Source organism: Bos indicus, chromosome 3 (genome assembly GCF_029378745.1).
Source record: "Bos indicus isolate NIAB-ARS_2022 breed Sahiwal x Tharparkar chromosome 3, NIAB-ARS_B.indTharparkar_mat_pri_1.0, whole genome shotgun sequence".
Classification (NCBI taxonomy): Eukaryota; Metazoa; Chordata; class Mammalia; order Artiodactyla; family Bovidae; genus Bos; species Bos indicus.
In genome coordinates this window covers 113,680,703-113,687,201 of record NC_091762.1, presented here as the reverse complement: position 1 = coordinate 113,687,201, position 6,499 = coordinate 113,680,703, and positions in this window count along the sequence as shown.

Below are 6,499 nucleotides of genomic sequence, written 5' to 3'. Positions count from 1 at the left end.
CGTCCAGAAAACCAACCTGCATCGGAGGCTTCCGGGCAGACTGGTCTCACACTCTTGGTCATGCCCACGGAATAGACAGTGAAGTTACTTCCTGCCAAGTGATGAAGATGGTGGCTGCTGGAAGACTCAAGTCCCAGTGACACAGCCGGAAAGGAATGTGCCCTTCACTATAGGTCCTGGGGGAAGCCGTACGATTGCAGTTAGGTCTCTGATCAATTCCATTCATGCCTGTGCAAAACATCTCCAGATGGTTTATAGACCTAAACTCAGAAAGCAAAAATTTAAGACAATATAGTCATTTTGATCCTGAGGGTAGTGTAGGATAGCCTTTAAAAGTAATAAGAAAAACCAATTAAAAATAAAGGATTAACTTTTCTAAGTTAAAATATATCTTCTGGGACTTCCCTGGTGGTCCAGTGATTAAAATTCCATGCTTCCACTGCAGGTCCACTGGAGGGAGCTTAGGTTCTGTCCCTGGTTGGGAAACTAAGAGCCTCATGGCATACAATGCAATGAAAAAGAAAAAAAAAGAAGAAAATTTCTTGAATGAAAATGAAAGTACAACATATAAACATAAAAATTAAAAATAAATTTATCTTCTGTACAATAAAATATTGTAAAGTTAAGTCACAGATGGAAGAAGTTACTTGCAATTGATATAAACTAGGTTGGTTCATATAAGCAGATTTTCAAACAGAATATGCCCAAATCAGTAATACAGCAAATTAAAAAAATCAGTGTCACAAGAGGATGCTTGAAAAGCCAGTAGAAAGCTGGTTTGGGAGGTGACTGGGCTTGAATGAGGTCCTGAGGGTGGGGCCCCTGTGACAAGATTGGTGCCCTTTATAAAAGACACTAGGTAGCTCCTTCTCTCTCCACATGACATGAGAAGGAAGCCATCTGCAGGCCAGGAAGTGGGTCCTCCCAGAGCCCAACTGTGCTGGCTCCTGGATCTCAGCCGTCATCTCCAGAAGCAAAGTTCTGTTGTTTAAGTACCCAGTCTCTGGTGTCTTGTTATGGCAGCAGAGCTGGCTAAAACACTCAGGTGATGTTGCAGTGTAAAGCTGCGGGTGGAAAGGGAACATCCATACAGGGAGAGCATCACCTTGGGTAGGGAGATGGGAAGGAAAGGTGTGCAACTTAATCTTTTATCAACTTAAAACACCATTACACACAGCAACGTATTAACAACCATTTACTCAGGATGTTGGTACATGGGTTTTGTCACTGTATTGTGAATATTTGTAAGATTTTATTTAAAAGTTACTGTCCATTAAGTAAACTAAAAAGCTTTTGCACAACGAAGGAAACTATAAACAAGATGAAAAAACAACCTTCAGAATTGGAGAAAATATAGCAAATGAAACAACTGACGAAGGATTAATCTCCAAAACATACAAGCAGCTCCTTCAGCTCAAAACCAGGAAAACAACTCAATCAAAAAGTGGGCAGAGGATCTAATCAGACATTTCTCCAAAGAAGACCCATTGATGACTAATAAACACGTGAAAAGATGCTCAACATCGATGGCTCATTAGTAGAGAAATGCAAATCAAAACTACAATGAGGTATCACCACACTGAGGTCAGAATGGCCATCATCAGAAAAATCCACAAACAATAAATGCTGGAGAATGTGTGGAAAAATGGGAACCCTCCTGCACTGTTAGCAGAAATGCAACTTGATATAGCCACTATGGAGAACAGTATGGAGACTGCTTAAAATACTAGGGATAAAACTACCATATGACCCAACAATCCCACTACTGGGCGTATACCCTGAGGAAACCTTACCTGAAAAGGACACGTGTACCCCAGTGTTCACTGCAGTGCTATTTACAATAGCGAGGACACGGAAGCAATGTAGATGTCCATTGACAGATGAATGGATAAAGAAGCTGTGGTACATACACACAATGGAATATTACTCAACTATAAAAAGGAATGCATTTGAGTCCGTTCTAATGAGGTGGATGAACCGAGAGCCTGTTATACAGTGAAGTCAGTCAAAAAGAGAAAGACAAACACCACATATTAACACATATTTGGAAAACTCAGCAGTGGCCACAGGACTGGAAAAGGTCAGTTTTCATTCCAATCCCAAAGAAAGGCAATGCCAAAGAATGCTCAAACTACCGCACAATTGCACTCATCTCACACGCTAGTAAAGTAATGCTCAAAATTCTCCAAGCCAGGCTTCAGCAATATGTGAACTGTGAAATTCCTGATGTTCAAGCTGGTTTTAGAAAAGGCAGAGGAACCAGAGATCAAATTGCCAATATCCACTGGATCATGGGAAAAGCAAGAGAGTTCCAGAAAAACATCTATTTCTGCTTTATTGACTATGCCAAAGCCTTTGACTGTGTGGATCACAATAAACTGTGGAAAATTCTGAAAGAGATGGGAATACCAGACCACCTGATCTGCCTCTTGAGAAATTTGTATGCAGGTCAGGAAACAATAGTTAGAAGTGGACATGGAACAACAGACTGGTTCCAAATAGAAAAAGGAGTACGTCAAGGCTGTATATTGTCACCCTGCTTATTTAACTTCTATGCAGAGTACATCATGAGAAACACTGGACTGGAAGAAACACAAGCTGGAATCAAGATTGCCGGGAGAAATATCAATAACCTCAGATATAGAGATGACACCACCCTTATGGCAGAAAGTGAAGAGGAACTCAAAAGCCTCTTGATGAAAGTGAAAGAGGAGAGTGAAAAAGTTGGCTTAAAGCTCAACATTCAGAAAACAAAGATCATGGCATCCGGTCCCATGACTTCATGGGAAATAGATGGGGAAACAGTGGAAACAGTGTCAGACTTCATTTTTTGGGGCTCCAAAATCACTGCAGATGGACTGCAGCCATGAAATTAAAAGACGCTTACTCCTTGGAAGGAAAGTTATGACCAACCTAGATAGCATATTGAAAAGCAGAGACATTACTTTGCCAACAAAGGTCTGTCTAGTCAAGGCTATGGTTTTTCCTGTGGTCATGTATGGATGTGAGAGTTGGACTGTGAAGAAGGCTGAGCACTGAAGAATTGATGCTGTTGAACTGTGGTGTTGGAGAAGACTCTTGAGAGTCCCTTGGACTGCAAGGAGATCCAACCAGTCCATTCTGAAGGAGATCAGCCCTGGGTGTTCTTTGGAAGGAATGATGCTAAAGCTGAAACTCCAGTACTTTGGCCACCTCATGCAAAGCGTTGACTCATTGGAAAAGACTCTGATGCTGGGAGGGATTGGGGGCAGGAGGAGAAGGGGATGACAGAGGATGAGATGGCTGGATGGCATCACTGACTCGATGGACATGAGTCTGGGTGAACTCCGGGAGTTGGTGATGGACAGGGAGGCCTGGCGTGCTGCGATTCATGGGGTCGCAAAGAGTCGGACCTGATTGAGCGACTGAACTGAACTGAACTGATGGAACCTAGAAAGATGGTACTTGTGAACTTATGTGCAGGGCAGCAATGGAGATGCAAACATGTCCAAAAGTTTGTCCATACAAACTTGTGGACACAGAGGGGAAGGAGTGGGCGGGATGGATTGAGAGAGTAGCACTGAAACACACACTTTACCATAGATGGCCAGTGAAAACGTGCTGTATGACACTGCTCAAATCCAGTGCTCTGTGACAACATAGAGGGGTGGGATGGGGTGGGAGGCGGAAGGGAGGTTCAATAGGGAGGGGACATATATACACCTATGGCTGATTTCATGTTAATATAAGGCAGAAAACAGCAGAGTATTGTAAAGCAATTATCTGCCAATTAAAAATAAATAAATTTTAACCGTCTGTATCTTATGATGACCTAGATGAGAAACTGTCTTTACAACTGAAAAAAATCAAAACAAGAATTAAAACTTTTAAATGTTGGGATGTCTCTGGTGGTCCAGTGGCTAAGACTCTGCTCCTGATGCAGGGGGCTGGGGTCAGGGAGCTAGATCCTACGTACCACAACGAAGACTGAAGATCCCGCATGCTGCAAGTAACAACAGGTGCAGCCAAATAAATACGTAAGTATTTTAAAAAGGGATATTTGCATTTATTAAATTTTTTAAATACTATGTGTATCCAAAAAGTAAACAAAATTAAAGGGTATACAAGTTAAAAAAAAAAACAACCAAAAAGTCACTGTGATACTCTATTATATATAAACTCTCTTATAAACAGCTCTAATAAAAATCATGACCTGTCACAGGTGTTAAGTGGCTGCAGGTGTTTTGGGACATCACAGGACCGTTTATGTTTTCACCTAAAAATATTAAGCTGTTTGCATCACTTTCATGGGTGAGTTGAACAGTGATTCAATCTGCTACCTCCTAATATTGGAAGGTCTGATGCTGAAGCCGAAGCTCCATTACTTTGGCCACCTGATGCAAAGAGCCGACTCATTGGAAAAGACCTTGATGCTGGAGAAAGATTGAAGCCAAGAGAAGAGGGTGGCAGAGGATGAGATGCTTAGATAGCATCACTGACTCAATGGATATGAATTTGAGCGAACTCTGGGAGACAGTTTCCTGGCCTGGAGAATGCTATGGACTGTATAGTCCATGGGGTCGCAAAGAGTTGCACACCACTGAGCGACTTCCACTGGGAGACAGTGGGGGACAGGGAAGGCTGCTGTGCTGCAGCCCATTGGGTTGCAAAGAGTTGGGAATGACTTAGCAACTGAATAGCAATAACAAATATGGAAGATGCCAAGTCCTGCTGGCCTGAATTTAAAAGGCTAAGCAGCTGGACTTTCTTTCTAGGGCTTAAAACTAGGTTTCAGAAAAAACAACTTCTCTAAAGGAATAGGAAACGTAAAGGAGGATTTCTGGTCACGTGTAAATTTAACAAAGAAAATATGAGAAAAATAGGCCTGTAAACGATAACATTAAAAATTCTAATTGAGCAACTTTATTCAAATAATTTCCAAAAATCCAGAGTCGCGTCAATGGAAACAATTTCATTGAAATTTGCTTTGAAGGGCAGATAAGTGAAGCAAATTCTCACATGTTCTTGACTATTAAAAAATACACAAAAATCAGTTAGTGCAGAGGGAATACTCCAAAATAACTTGGCAATAGATTTTCAGCTTTGAGTTTTTCTGACACGAAATCATTTGTCTCTTTCATCCTGAAAGATGTGTCATTCTTTCCTCTAGGGGGAAAAAAAATTCAGTACAATTTCACTAGAATTCCCAATGCCAGCCCCCCAAAGCTTAACTGTTATTTATTTGTGTTAGTCATTCAGTCATGTCCAACTTTGCAAAACCATGGAACCCACCAGGCTCCTTTGCCCGTGGGATTCTCCAAACAAGAATCCTGGAGTGGGTAGCCATTCTCTTTTCCAGAGGAAGATATATTTACCCCCATTGAATATACATGAATATTTGAGTCATTATAAATACCCGAAGGAATGTAAAGGAACAATAGTAACAGTAGTTCCTCAAGCAGGCAGTGCAAACTGGCAGTTAAGACCATGGGCTTTCAAATCCTGGCCCAGCCATGCATGCCTGCATGGATTCAGGAGTTAACGCTGCGTTTCCTTGGGGACTTCCTTGGTGGCCCAGTGGCCAAGACTCCACACTCCCAATGCTGGGGACCCAGTTCAATCCCTGGTGGGAGAACTAAGACCCCATGTGCCACAACTAAGAATTGCCATGCTGCAAATAAGACCCAGGAAAGCTGGAACATACACACACATGCACACACACACACACACACACTGTGCTGCAACTAAGAACTCCCATGCTGACTGTCTAGGATCTCATGAGCTCTTGGTCTGTCTGGCTTCTCAGAAGTGACTTTGTGTTTAATTTCCAGAGGCCCATCATGCTCAACATAATTTTTGTTGGTGGGATCAAGTGCGCTAGCAAAAAGCCACTCTCTCAGGTGTGCATTCGAGTGGGAACTTTATATACCTGTATTCTAGCAAGAACTTTGAGTAGATGAACTTGTCATGGATCTGCTGAGATAGGCTCATTGATAAAAAGAACTAGCACCGCCCATTGGACAGAACCTATCTAATCAAAGGGTTCAAGTGGGGCTTAAAGAAGGAAGGTGCAAAAAGGGGTCAACACAGCCTGGTGCATGGAGTTTGGGCTCAAGCTCAGGAAGATTTGGTCCTTTTCCTCAATATATAACATTAGGTGGAGAATATTAAGTAGAGAGTCCCCTGGACTGCAAGGAGATCCAACCAGTCCATTAAAGGAAATCAGTCCTATACATTCACTGGAAGGACTGATGCTGAAGCTGAAGCTTTGGCCACCTGATGTGAAGAGCTGACTCATTGAAAAAGACCCTGATGCTGGGAAAGATTGAAGGCAGAAGGAGAAGGGGATGACAGAGGATGAGATGGTTGGATGGCATCACTGACTCAATGGACACGAATTTAAGCAAGCTAAGTACTGGAGTTTCAACTTTAGCATCAGTCCTTCCAATGAATATTCAGGACTGATTTCCTTTAGGATGGACTGGTTGGATCTCCTTGCTGTTCAAGGATGATAAATACC